At 42.7% G+C, this 14,100-nt stretch overlaps 1 protein-coding gene across 6 annotated transcripts in view; it reads left to right on the top strand.

Annotated features, from left to right (window-relative positions):
* The first annotated feature begins 207 nt into the window (after positions 1–207).
* The window catches only part of GTF2I (general transcription factor IIi), an 80,727-nt gene continuing 66,834 nt past the window's right edge, over positions 208–14,100 (top strand). For all 6 annotated transcript variants that reach the window (XM_065924803.1, XM_065924800.1, XM_065924802.1 and 3 more), the window contains exon 1: positions 208–577. The gene's annotated coding sequence lies outside the window, so the exon portion shown is untranslated. The remainder of the gene's footprint in view (positions 578–14,100) is intronic.

Here is a 14,100-nt window from a genome sequence, read left to right as displayed (position 1 = left end):
TGCCCGAGAGGGCCGGGCGCCGAGCTCGCCGCGTCCTCGGGCTCCGGGCTGGTCGGCACGAGGCTTCCTGGGAGTCGTAGTCCAGTGTCCCCCGCCGTCGCATTGGTGGGGACGCATCAGAGACTACAACTCCCGCTGGGCGGCGCTGCGGGTGCGCACGCGCAGCGCGCCTTCTAGGAACAAAAAAAAAAAAAAAAAAAAAGAGGAGGAGGAGGAGGGTGAGAGAGAGAAGCTCGGAGAGCAGAGAAAAGGGGCCACCGATCGCCCCCCCGCTTCCCCGCACGCGCTCTCTAACCGTGGCCGCCCGCCTGCAGCGGTTACCCCGGCCTATCCCTCGGTTCCCCTGTGAGAGGATCTAGGCGCTGAGCGAGGCCGTGCCAAGGGCGGCCATGCGGCGGTGACAGGAGCTCGGCCGAGACGCTCGGGCCCCCTCGCCCTCTCACCTCCTGCCCGCTCGCCGGCCCATCTCAACCCCAGGCTGCTCCGCCGCGGCCACAGCTCGCGCGCGCGCGGCCCACATTCGCTTCCCTTCGGCGCCCCCCCAGCCCCGGCGCTGCCTGGAGGCGGCTGCACTCGGGTGAGTCCCCGTCTCCTCATCCCCGCTACCCCCCACCCACCCCCGCCCCGGTTGCCATCTCGAGCAGGGCTTTTATTTTGAGACTCGCCCCCTCCCTCCGGGGGGGCCCTGCACGGGCAGCTGGGGGAGTCTGGGGACTGTCGGTGGCCGTGTTGGGGGGGCCCCCAACCCGCCCCCCCACCAGCCCCGGGCCGCCGGCGTTGGGGGTGGGGCAGGAGCAGACGCGGTCGCGGGGGACGACAGTTGACGCGCGCGCCTGGGTGCGTGGGGGAAGGGCGCGCGCACCGGCGCGGCGTGTGTGTGGGGGGGGCGCCTCACGCGTGAGGGCCCCGCGCGCGAGCGAGCGAGCGAGCCTGCGGGCTGCGCATGCCCGGCCCGCTGATTGGCCGGCTCGGGCGGTGCGGGTGCGCGCTCGGTGCCAGGCCCCAGCCGTGGGGTCGCGCTCGGACTGGTGTCTCCGGGGCTCGTGCGCCCGGGCAGCAGACGCGCCGGATTGGCCGGCGGGCGGCGGGGGTGGGCGGTGCCGCGCTGCTTGGTAACTGCGGCTGGCCGGCGGGCGGGCCGCGGAGCGCCGCCCCTCCCCGCCCCTGCCCGCGCCCAGGTGGAGCCCGGGAGTGGGCTTTGTCCCGGGCCCGGGCCGGCGCGCCTGCCCCCGCGGGGCCTTGCTCTTTGGGGGAAATAAATACAATGACCGGAAGGAAAACCTCAGTCTGCAAGCTTGGGAAAATAAGCCATCGGGATTCGGCTAGTATCCAGAGGGGGTTCAGAGAAGAAGACGAACCCCAAAAAGCAAAACCCCTGCCCTCGTTCCTCCCGACTTCGTGCTTATCCAAGTTTTGCCTTTTAATAAAGCGATTTTTTAAAATAAAAGTGTTCATGGTTTTACGCTCGTTGGTGTCTGAGAATGTTCCGACATCGGGTCTAGTTGGAGTAGCGCCCACTCCTCGGAATCCGGGGCTCCAGGCACGCATCTCAGCTTTTTGCGTTCAACTTTGCTGCAGACAATGGCTTGATGGGCTGCTGTGCGTAAAAGTGGTCTCTGGGTACTCAGAAAACAAAAGGGGAACTTAGTTTGCAGACGAGCGTGTGCGTTAGAGTGCCGGGCGGAGGCCGGGTCTTACCCACGCCTCCAATCCCTCCCCCCACCCCCAGCTAAGCCCCAGGATTTGAGGTGACCGATTTTATGTCCTGCAGCATATTTTGCCCTGGTCCGTTTTCCAGCCACTGCAATCTGCTACCGTGCACGTTTCGTTTTTCGCCTGCTTCTTGTGATCCTGGCTCACACCTGTAGGCTGGAATGACTTTTTCTTCCCTTGAGGCCGTGGAACTCTTACTGCTCATATGCAGTCACTTCTTTAAAGCCTTCTCTTATAATGTTGGGTCAGAATTTGTTGCTGCTTCTTACGGTCAGCTCGTTTGCCTCTCTATTTCCTCTTGGAGTTTGGTTGGTTCTGCTTTGTGTACACGTGCTCCCGGAGAGGTAGGGATTAAGCCTTTTCTGTCTTTGTCTTTATCCCCCTTCCGGTCTACAGCCGTCAAAGCTCATATCAGTAGCGACAGCTAGTGCTTGAATAATGTCTTTATATGTCAGGCATTGCTCTTAGAAACTTAACGTGGTTTTCTTATTTAATATCCATAACAACCCTCTAATTCCACTGTTTAGAAGAGAAACAAGTCTAGAGAAGCTGGGTGGTTACCTGTTGGTCACCAAGCCAGTAAACCTTGAACCTTTATGACTCTTAGACCTTAGGCTATCGGTTCTCAGAACCTAAGCATTCCCTGCGGAGCTTGTTAAAACACAGTTGCTGGGCCCCACCCCAGACGTTCTGATGCTGCAGGTCTGGGATGGGCTGGAGAATTTGCATTTCTGTCTAGTTTGCAGTTGATGCTGCGGCTGCTGCTCTGAAGAGGAACACTGTGAGAACTAAACTATTCACTCTGGTATGAAATTAAGTTGTGAGGGAAGTTTATTCTAGGTGCATGTTTTTCCTTACATTGAAACGTGATCTTAAAGAATCAAAGTAATTCAGACTGCTTACTATAGATTACTTGGCAAACAGGGAGTTAAGAATTTTTGTTTATCTTGGCAGGCAGAGCAGCTGGAACTCCCCAACTCCTCCCCCCCACCCCCAGTTCCATGCACCAGTGATTTGACTAACTTTTAAGAAAGTGACTACAAAGACTTTGTCATTGAAGCATAGGCTTTGGCTTTCATTGTCTTGGGGCACAAGTCTTGGTGATAATGATTTTAATTTTTAGTATAGTAGATTTCTGTTTTGGGAAAGTAAGTAATTTTAAATTAGATAAGGGGAGTGGGATTAGTTTCTAGTAATGTTCTGTCATTTTATTTGGATGATCCTTAGATCAATGGTGTGTTCCAAAACATAAAATATAAAAGACAAAGTCTCTGCTCAAGTAAATCAGAACACTGAAAAAGTACCAAACACTTCACCTTTTATGTTATTACTGGTGACCAGCTATTTACCTTGCATTCCACCTAGTTAAATTCCGTCATGTTTCATTCTTCATTGAAAATATGAATTTTTCAAATATTGCAGTCCTCTTCACATAACTGCTGTGGTGTAACTAACATGAAATTGTCTTAGTGGCTTAAACAGATGCTGATCAAGTGATTTTTATGTATGTCTGAGGGAAAGCATTTTTTTTTTTTGAAGAATTGTTTGAGATGTAATTCTCTGAGAATAGTATTTAACTTTTCCTTAAATGTATTAGAGGTAATCTGCCTGAAAGTTACGGGCTTCCCAGGTGGCCCAGAGGCAAAGAATTCACCTGCTAATGCAGGAGACAAAAGAAACTCGATTCAGCCCCTAGGTTGGGAAGATCCTCTGGAGAAGGAAATGGCAACCCACTCCAGTATTCTTGCCAGGAAAAGCCCTTGGACAGAGGAGCCTGGTGGGCTCGGTCATGGGGTTGCTAAGAGGCAGACACAGCTGAAGCACACACATCCGAAAGATAATTACTAAGAATTTCTTAATAGCAGTTTACCAAAGGTTCTTACATTGATACTTTTTTTCTTCAAAAGTTGTCTACATTTATTTGAGTTAAGCTTATTCATTGTTACTAAAAGAAGGTAGGAAATGTAATTAATCAGTTGTTCACTACAATTGTAGAGTTGGGTTTCCTTGTAATCAGTGAGCTTAAGTGGCAGTATGGCAGTGTGAAGAATGTGAAGTGAAAGTCCTTCAGTTGGGTCGGACTCTTTGTGACCCCATGGACCCCATGGACTCTACAGTCTATGGAATTCTCCAGGCCAGAATACTGGAGTGGGTAGCCTTTCCCTTCTCCAGGGGATCTTCCCAACCCAGGGATCGAACCCAGGTCTCCTGCATTGCAAGCGGATTCTTACCAGCTGAGCCACAAAGGAAACTCCAATATGAAGAACAATACTCGATTAATCAATGTGTAGCTGAGGCTACTTGTGTGGGGGTAGTAAAACTGAATATTTGAGAGAATGTGTGTATGTAATACTGGAAAAAATTAGGTGTATAAATCAGAAGCACTGAATGCACCTTAATACTCTTTTTCTTATTTAGCAGTTTCTTCTTTCTTGGCTTTCCTTTACTGGAATGCTCCCAGATGCAGTTTTCCCATTTTTGGTTTTTCTTGTTTTTTCCTCTTTGTTTCTGCAATCCTTGCCTTTCATACCCCATGCCTGTTTCTGATGCTACTCCTCTGCTTTTTCCAACTTAGACCTAGTGGGAAGATAAGAAAAAGTTGCATAGGGATTGTCAGAGTTGATGGCAGATTGACTCATGTTCCTTGGTTGTAGGTTGAAAAATTATGGAGGACTTTAAAAGAATTTGCTTATTTAAAAAGTGTAACTTGGGAGACTAAATGAATTTAGGACTGAGTGAGAGGGAGTATGGTTAGTGGGCGCCTGTTGACATAGGTTCTGAAACTACTCCATCTGTGTTACCTTGAACAACTCCCTCTCACATCTTTGTATCCCAGTTTCCCTATTTGAAAAAAGGATGATGATAATAGAAACTGTTTCTCTTTTAGGGTTGTTCTGAAGGTTGAATGAATTAAAATTAAATACTATGTTTAATACTTTACAGAAATTGAATTTTCTAAGGAAATAAAGACTGCATGTAGATACCAATCCTTGTTACACTGATTACAAGGTTAATCTCCACAGACTCTGGAGAATATAAAATCTGTGAGGGCAGGAATTGTTCTTCCAGGATTTTCCCCCTCTGACAAAGTGTTTTTGTCTTTGTAGGGTGGCAAAGGAAATACATCACCCCTCCCCCACCTTAAAGTACTGTCTGTGATTGTGCCTGGGAGTTCGTAGGTGAGAATTGTGGAGTGGGTTGCCATTTCCATCTCCAGGACATCTTCCTGACCCAGGGATTGAACCCCCGTCTCCTGTACTGCAGGCAGATTTTTTTCTCATCTGAGGCACCAGGGAAGCCTGTATGTGATTGTATTCTGGTATAATTGTAGAATCAGAGCATTGTCAGGTGTTTGGTCCTTTTTGGGGTATCTGGTTAAAATGAGCCCTGGTTAGTAGACAACTGTCTATAATGTGAATATCTATAATGGAGATTAATGTCTGCCTTGTAATTAGTAAACTTAAAATTGGAAAATAGTCTTTAGAACTGGTTACCCAACACAGAATCCCTCCCCCAATTTTCTTCAGCTATCATTCAAGTTTTCAAAGCAGTACCTTCTCCCTGCCCACCCTCCCTCCCCCCAGGCTGTTGACATATTTGAGATAGAAACTCATTAAATGTGTTGAAGGGCATTTGGAATTTCTTTGTTTTTATTGGGCAATTAAAGAAGGTAAGAAAAGTTTAGCTGTCTTAATTGTGGTCAGGTCTCACTCACCTTAGTGTTTTCACTAGAAATTGACAGTTAAATGATACCTGAGAAAACTGCTTATTTCTTGTTCATTATTAAGAATTTGATATATTTAGAAAAAGCTCTTAGTATTGACTATAACATAAATGTGAACAGAATTTTGTCTCAATTGAATTTTCAGACCAAAATTTACTTAAAATGAGATAGTGGAACTGAACTAAAATTAACAAATGTTCTTGGCCTCAGTCTTAAACACTTAGGTTAGATTACTTTATTGAAATGATAATTTGATAAAGGAGGATGACAACATGTAAAATGCCCAGTTTATAAGTAAGGAAAGTGCAAAGAGGTTGACCCTAGTACTGGAATTAGTTTGAAAAGTGCCCAAAGGGGTTCAGGGAAATTCGGTAGATTCCCACTTTTCTCCTGTTCTTTTCCTTTTTTTCCATTTAAAGCATTTTTAAGCCTTTTAAATTCAGTGCCTTTAATTACAATCACAGCATTGTATAAACATCGCCACTATTTCTAAAATCTTTCTCATTGCCCAGATAGAAGGCCATGAAGTGGTAACTTCCCTTTCCTTCTTCCCTAGAGTTCCGGGAAATCTCTTAATTTACGTTTCCTCTCTGTGAATTTGCTTATTTTAGATAGTTCGTGTAAGTGAAATCATGCAATACTCGTCCTTTTGTGTCTGGCTGTTTTACTTGGAGTAATACTTTCAAGGCTCATCTGTGTTGTATGTATCAGAATGCCATCCTTTTTTTTAAATGGCTGAATAATACTGCCTTGTATGATGCACTGCATTTTGTTTTCTGTTTGTTGTTGATGGACGTTGAGATGGTTTCTACCTTTTGGACGTTACAGTGTTGCAACATGAACGTTGTTGTATAAGTATTTTGAGTCTTCCCTGTTTTCAAGCTTTTTGTGTGCATACTTAGTGAAATTGCTGGGTCGTTGCTTTTTCTTTTTATCAATTTCCTTGGGGCAGAATTTAGATGGATCCGAACAGATCTCTCAATAGCAGAGAAAACCGCTGAGAAATGAGTTTGTCTCTTTGTGAAGAATTGGCGTCGGCCATTTCCACGATGAAAACCTCTTTCTTTCAGATAGTTCCTCATAGTGATTTTAAAAAAACTGTGATAAAATATACATGCCACGTGCAGTGTAAAGTGCAGTTTGTACAGTCACAGGGTTGAGCAGCCGTCATAAAGTCCAGCCCCAGGACTTCTTCATCTTCCCAAACTGAAGTTGCCCATTAAGCCAGTCCCTCTTCCCTGCAGCCCCTGCTCTCACCGGTCTGCTTTCTGTCTCTAGGGGTTTGACTGTTTGCTCTGTTTCATTTGGCTTTGCTGCACAGATCTCAGTTTGCTGTGTGGAATCTTAGTTTCCCCACTAGGAATCAAACCCAGGCCCCCCGCTGCAGTGGAAGCATAGAGTCTGGACAAGTCCCCATATATGTGTGTTTTAGAAATAAGCGATTTAATTAAATTTAAAATTAAGTGCTTATTCAGTTTATTGAATGCTTATGTTTAGCACGATGTCAGGTACTTGACAGATTCTGATAGGAACCTTGTGAGTTAAATTCACATATTTATTGTCATTTCCAGACTAGGAGATTTGGGATTAAAGAATCCCACAGCCAACCATATCTAATATTGGAGCTAGGCCTTTAATTCAGAATTTTGGCCTGATTCCAAAGCTGCCGTTCATAATTGCTTGGCTCTGTTGCCTGCTTTCTGTGGACAATACATTAAAACGAGAAAAGATGGAACTTTTAGGCCAGTTACATGATTTTCATTTCCTCCTCCAATTCATACAAAGTTAGAAAAAAACAAGGGAGGCAGGTTAACAAGTAAACCAAATGTTTTTTAAACTTGAAGTAAAGTAAAGAGAGTACATTCTTTGTGTATTGATAGAGAAAGCTACTTTAAAAAAACTCTGGACTATCAGTGTAAAAGTATACTTTATACATGTGTGAAAAATTTCAAACTAGTGCTGAGAAAAGTTGTGGATTTTCCTGAATAGTTGATAAGGTGTGTGTTTGTTTTACAAAGACAGCGTTCTGGACAGTGTGAAACTCAGTATTGAACTTGTGATCCACTGTTGGGGAAGATCCTCTTTCCCTGACTCTATTTAGTTATTTTATCATTTTTTCCTTCACCTGTTTTTTTTTTTTTTTTTAAAGTTATTTTACTTACTTGACTACATCATGGGGCCTGTGGGATCTTAGTCCCTGAGCAGGGCTCGAACTCAGACCTTCTGCTTGGAGTCTTTAACACCTGGACCACCAGGGAAGTTCCCTGGCTTTTTTATTTTTAAATATTTTATGTATTTATTTGGTTGCAAAGGGTCTTAGTTGCAGTGTGTGGGCTTAGTTGCCCCTAGGTATGTGGGATCTTACTTCTGACCAGGGATTGAACCCCTTTCCCCTGCATAGAAAGGCGGGTTCTTAACCACTGGATCATCAGGGAAGTCTCCCTTGGCTTTTTGAAAAAGAAAAAATTTAACTATTTTTGCTAGCTGTCTCAACAGTTTTTTGGAAATAGGGTGGAGAGGGTATAATGTTTTAAGTATGAAAGTAAACACTTGGAGATCATTTCAAATCCTAACCATTGCAATGTATTTTGTTTTGTCTTGAGAGATCACTTGATGTTTACTGATAAAATTACAAACTTTATTTCTGCAGAAATTAAGAATTTACACTAGTGGTAAAGAACCTGCCTGCCAATGAAGGAAACAAGAGATCTGAGTTCCATCCGTGTGCCAGGAAGATCCCCTGGAGGAGGAAATGGCAACCCACTCCAGTATTCTTGCCTGGAAAATCCCATGGATAGAGGAGCCTGGCGGGCTACAGTCCACAGGGTCGCAGAGTCGGACACAACCAAAGTGACTTAACACATCTTAAAATGTAAGCGTAGCCTACTATAAAAACTTAAAAGCCTTTACTTAAAAATCAGTCTTGATCCATCTTGAATTAACCAGTGTCATGAGTGCTGACTGTGGAGACCTGGATCAAGGACCTGTCCCCAAACCCAAATGCAGTACTGTTGAAACTAAAAGACCCTGACACATCATTTGATTGATACGTAGTCTGTAGGAGTTTTATCTGACAATCTTTAGATAAAGTTGTGTGTGCATGTTTATACTTTTGACATGAAATTCTAATCACTCCTTCCTTAAAATGCAAGAAGCAAAAAAAAAAAAAAAATCCAATTTTATTTAGCTAATTGGGACAAATTTTAATCAGTAATTATAGTGTAATATCCTTCACTCTTCCAGTTCTAATACTCCACTTGTGACTGCAAAAGCAAAAAAGTTAGAACTCCTTTGAAGTCAGGCAAAAGTAGGAGGAATTTTAATTAGTGCCTATGTTTTAATTAATATGCATTAAATATTTAAAAAATCATTTTGAAACACTTTTAACAAAATAATTATAAGAAGAGCAAACAAACAAAAATTTCCCACATAGCCTTCATCCTGTAAGCCCATTCATGTTTTGCCAAACACCATTGTATGTGGCAAAGGGTGCCCAGCAGCACGCTGAGTCCTCTGTCCAGGGATTGAACCGTGGCCTTGGCAATAAAAGCTCAGAGTCCTAACCACTGACCCGCCGGGGGGTCCCCAGCATCACACTCCTCATCCAGCTGTCCCATCTCTGTAATATACTTCACTGTAGAGCGGTTCCTCTGTCTTTGATGTTCATGCCCTTGGCCTTTTTGAAGGTTACAGAGCAGTCGTTTTATAAAATGACTCTCAACTCTGGCTTGTCCAGTGCAGTTTGGACAGGAACATCACAGTGTTCTTGTGTTTTGTTGGGTGGGCATGATGCTTATTTGTCCCGTGACTGCAGTTACTTTGAACACTTGGTTAAGATGGTGGATGATGTGTGCTATATTTTCCTTTGCATAGTAAGTGTTTTGTGAGGCAATACTTAGGGATAATGAAAATATCTCTTTTAAGCTTTGTGGAATGCTGGGAATTTTAAAAAGTTAGGCTGAGAATTTTAAACTTTTTTAGGGGTGATGTTTAGTGCTTGAACCTAAAAACCTCATGTAGAGGAGTTACCTAAGTCCTTGAAAACAATGAAATTTAAATATTGTGGGTAGTGGAATTTGAAAAATGTTAAAAATTGGGTTATAGTGTACAGTGTATGCTGCTGCTGCTGCTGCTAAGTCGCTTCAGTCGTGTCCGACTCTGTGCGACCCCATAAATGGCAGCCTACCAGGCTCCCCCGTCCCTGGGATTCTCCAGGCAAGAACACTGGAGTGGGTTGCCATTGCCTTCTCCAATGCGTGAAAGTGAAAAGTGAAAGTGAAGTCACTCAGTCATGTCCGACCCTCAGCGACCCCGTGGACCGCAGCCTAGCAGGCTCCTCTCTCCATGGGCTTTTCCAGGTGAGAGCACTGGAGTAGGGTGCCGTTGCCTTCTCCGGGACAGTGTATAGTGTAGTTTAAAAGAACTTGGGAATTAAGAACAGTCAGATATGGATGAGATTCTAGTAATATAATAATTCTGTGATTGTGGGCAATTTACTTTCTAAGTTATCAACTAGTCTTATGTTCGAAAAGGTCTGCTTTGTAAAATGTGTCTGGCAGCTGTCATAATAAACATGTCAAGATACTAAGTTAGCTTCTTGGGATCTTTCAGAAGTTAAACTAATGGAGTCAATGAATTACTGTAAATACATTTTCTTTAGAAACTGCTCAGTGGACATAATTAGAACAAATGGTTTGTGCATGCTCAGTCGTGTCCGATTCTTTGCAACCCCATGGACTGTAGCCCTCCAAGCTCCTCTGTCCAGCTCCACTTCTGTCTTCTCAGGCAAGAATACTGGAGTGGGTTGCCATTTCCTCCTCCAGGGGAATCTTCCGGACCCAGGGATCGAACCTGTGTCTCCTGCATTGCCAGGTTGATTCTTTACTGCTGAGCCACCTGGGAAGCCCAGAACAAATGGTACTATGCTGAAAAAAATTAAACATCTTTATAAAATCTTTGTTCACAACCCAAAGTGATTTCACTAAATATATACTGACATTTTAGGGATGAGTGAGTTTTCTCTCCTAAAAACAACTTTAGCTTTTAGGATATTGTAGCTAGAACACAGAGGTATTAAATACAAGTTTCAGAGGTAGAAATTTTTAGGCAGCCTAATAGATTGCCAGTATGTAATATTACATGATAACTTATACTAATTTTAATGGAACTGAATCTTGTTTAGGATAAAATCAACTGATTCAGCTATTAGGTCCTTGCCTTTTATTTTAGGCACCATCTTAAGACAAAATATGTAGTATCTTAGATGACGAATTTTAGCTTTTTCTTAGTTCTCTTCATTTAAAAAAATTAGTTTTATAAAATCAGAATTTTGTAAAAGTTTGAAATTCCATTTTACTGTTCTTCGAATTAAGTGATACTGAAAGTTATTTTACATTTCTCGCTGAAGATGAGTGTAGTTAAGACTGTAATGATGCCTTAGTCACAATTTTGCAGAAATTTGGCTTTCGTGGCTTTTAGTAAAATTAAATGAATTGGTAAATTTGAGTTTTAGCTAACCTTATAAACAAAAAATAACTTGAGACTAGATCTCAAATAATGGAGACAATTAAAAATGATGTGTGTGTGTGTGTGTGTGTTTAGTCATTCAGGTGTGTCCGACACTTTGTGACCCTGTGGATTGTAATCCGCCAGGCTCCTCTGTCCACGGAATTCTCCAGGCAAGAATACTGGAGCCCACTCCAGTTGCCATGCCTCCTCCAGGGGATCTTCCCAACCCAGGGATCGAACACCCTGCAGGCAGATTCTGAGCCACCAGGGAAGCCCAAGAATACTGGAGTGGGTAGCTTATCCCTTCTCCAGGGGAATCTTCCTGACCCAGGAAACAAACTGGGGTCTCCTGCATTGCAGGCAGATTCTTTACCAGCTGAAGCTACCAAAGAATAACCAAAAAAAACCAAGGAAGAGATAGCTCATCTTAAGTACTGGTACAGTGAAAGCAACCACAGCACAGGAAAGCCATGCTGCATTTTGTTGGGAGTGGAGGTCAAAAAATTAAGTTTCGGTGGAAGATTTTCCTGGTTAATTAAAGTATCCCCCCCCTCCCCCCGGCTTTTTTTTTTTTTTTAATTCTTAAGCCTGTTTAATTGCAGAATTGAATACCATATTATCTGTCCTAAATACTGTCTGTAGCCTTCCATGGCCAATATCCTAGGGGTAAGTATGTTAATTGATTTTTAATGTTTTCTCAGTTTTAATTGATCCAGGTTATCTGCGGTTTAGTAATTATGGCTCTAGAAATAAAACACTTGAGTTCGGAAACTTACTGGTTTTTGTAGTAAAGTTTATTTCACCATGCTTAACTAAATGTACAGTGTGGATCTTAGTTGCTTATAAGTAAAAGTAATAGAGAACTGCCTATAGAAAACTAAAAATGAAATTTTTGAAAAGAAAGTATTGAGCCTGGTGCCTGGCTGAGTTCAAATTCATTTCTTCTTAGTTGACCATGGATCTTGGTTTTTGGATTTTACTAAAATAAAGTGTTGCTTAAACGACTCATGGCTGTTTGTCATTGTTAATGGTGATGTGTGTGCCTGACGGTGCCTGTCAGCAGAGTTTTGTGACGTAAGTTAGGCGTTCATCTAGACAATTGGTCTGCAAATCATTCATATTTTTTTCTTTGAACAATATTCTTTATTTTTTCAGAAAGTACTGTTGATGTTCATATGTACCCTTCAGTGTCCCTCTAGTATTTGCCTTTTGGACAAAAAGAATATACTTTTGCTTCAGTTTGCTTCTAAGTGCCAGTTAATTTGCTGCCTTAGAACGATTGCCCAGTAGTACAGTTCTAATCACCTTTTAACCTGCCTTTCTTGGATTATTTTTGTGCATGAAAGTTGGAAGTTGGAGATACAATTCTAGTCCCTGGTTATAAAATTAGCTGTCTCTGTGATTTTATCCAGACAGCTAATCTTGTTGGGTTGGGTTTCTCATTTCTAATATAATGGAACAAAGAGGTTGCACTAAAATATCTTGAATTTTCTTCTTGATCTAAGATTATAAGCTTTGAGATTGAAATGGAAAAATGCTTGTTGAAAATAACTATAGCATCACAAAAAAGAAATAAGACATAAATGTAATAAAAAAAAAAAACAAGATCAGAGTTATGACTCCTCTCCCCCAACTGATTTAACAGTCTGACCTGAAGCTTAATTTGAAGCAGTATTACTTAATTTGAAATTTTAGTAGTACTTTAGAAATCAACACAATCAGAAACCTTAAGAGTCTCGATGTTTTTATTAGAGTGATGATAGCCTATGTCAAAATGTTATAGAGCTCTGTTTGACTCACTATAAAATCTCTTTATTATTGTGCTGCTCAGCATTAATGGCAAGGATCAATAAATTACAAGTGGAAGTGTGGTCAAATGAAAACACTTCCATGGGGGACTTCGCTGGTGGCCCACTGGTTAAGACCCCATGCTTCCATTGCGAGGGCCGTGGGTTCCATCCCTGCCTGGTTGGGGAACTGATGTACTGCAGGCTTTGTGGAGCAAGTGGCCAAAAATAAATAAGTAGCAGGCACACCGGCTACAGCAAAAACAAACCATAAAAAACCCAAGCACTTACATGGAATTAATTATTGGCTTATTTTGAGGCAGAAGAGATCAGTACAGTAAGGACACAGGCAAACCTAATCCCTGAAATGGATCTCCAACAAGAAACCCAAGAAGATTTTACAGAATGACTGGAATCCATTTTCAGAGACATAAAAGAAGGCATTGCTTCTTTTAAACAATAGCTGACAGGTTAAAAGATAAAAAGGCGAAACAGCAACAGGCCAATTAAGTTCAGTTTTGAAACTCATAAAGGAGAATTAAAATCAAATCAGGGAAACAAAAGATGAAGTTAAAAAAAAAAACATTTGGAGTTGAAGAAGTAAGGAAATTGAAAAAACAGGAAAGAAGGTGGAACGGACTGTGGTAGCCATGATTTTTGTTTCCTCGAACACTTTATCAACCCCTTTCTCTGATGACTGTGTCCTGCTTTGCCTTTTTGAATAGCTGCTTACCTTCCTGTTCCACGCAGTTCTGGCTGTTCTACCAATCACTGTGTATCCCCGGTAATCTTGTTCTGACTAACCACTTAAGTGAGCTTGGGATACAAATCCCCAGACCTTCTGTGCAGAAGGTAGCAGGAACATACAGGGGTCACAGAATAGGTGTGTGGTCAGACTTTAAAGATACGCACACGGCTGCCATCTGTCTGAGGAAAAAACCCGTCTTCTTAAGGAGAAGTGAGATCAGCCGGGAGGGAATAGAAGTCTAATGATGTCCCTTGTGTTCCTTGACTGGCTGTGTATGGAGTCAGTGCCACCTTTAGGCTGAATAAAACAAGAACATTTCCTTTATTTGGTTGTGGTGCTTTGAATTGGGTAACCTTGCAGTTTAAGAATAGTTCTGGCTAATTCATAAATGGTTCTTGAAGATAAAGACTACTGTAAATTAGGTGTTGTTCCCAGAGTTGGTGGGACTACTAAGAATGCTCTAGAATTATACAGCAAACTTTTGTAAAACTACCAAGAAGTTGGTGGGAATTTTGAAGATCTGTTATGAGAAGGCTAATTTTAATGGGAGGATTGGGGACTTCCCTGGGGACCCAGTGGTTAGGATGCTTCGCTTCCACTCCAGGCGGCAAGGGTATGAT

The sequence above is a fragment of the Muntiacus reevesi genome, chromosome 2 (genome assembly GCF_963930625.1).
Source record: "Muntiacus reevesi chromosome 2, mMunRee1.1, whole genome shotgun sequence".
In the NCBI taxonomy this organism is placed as follows: domain Eukaryota; kingdom Metazoa; phylum Chordata; class Mammalia; order Artiodactyla; family Cervidae; genus Muntiacus; species Muntiacus reevesi.
This window is presented reverse-complemented; position numbering and strand designations above follow the sequence as displayed.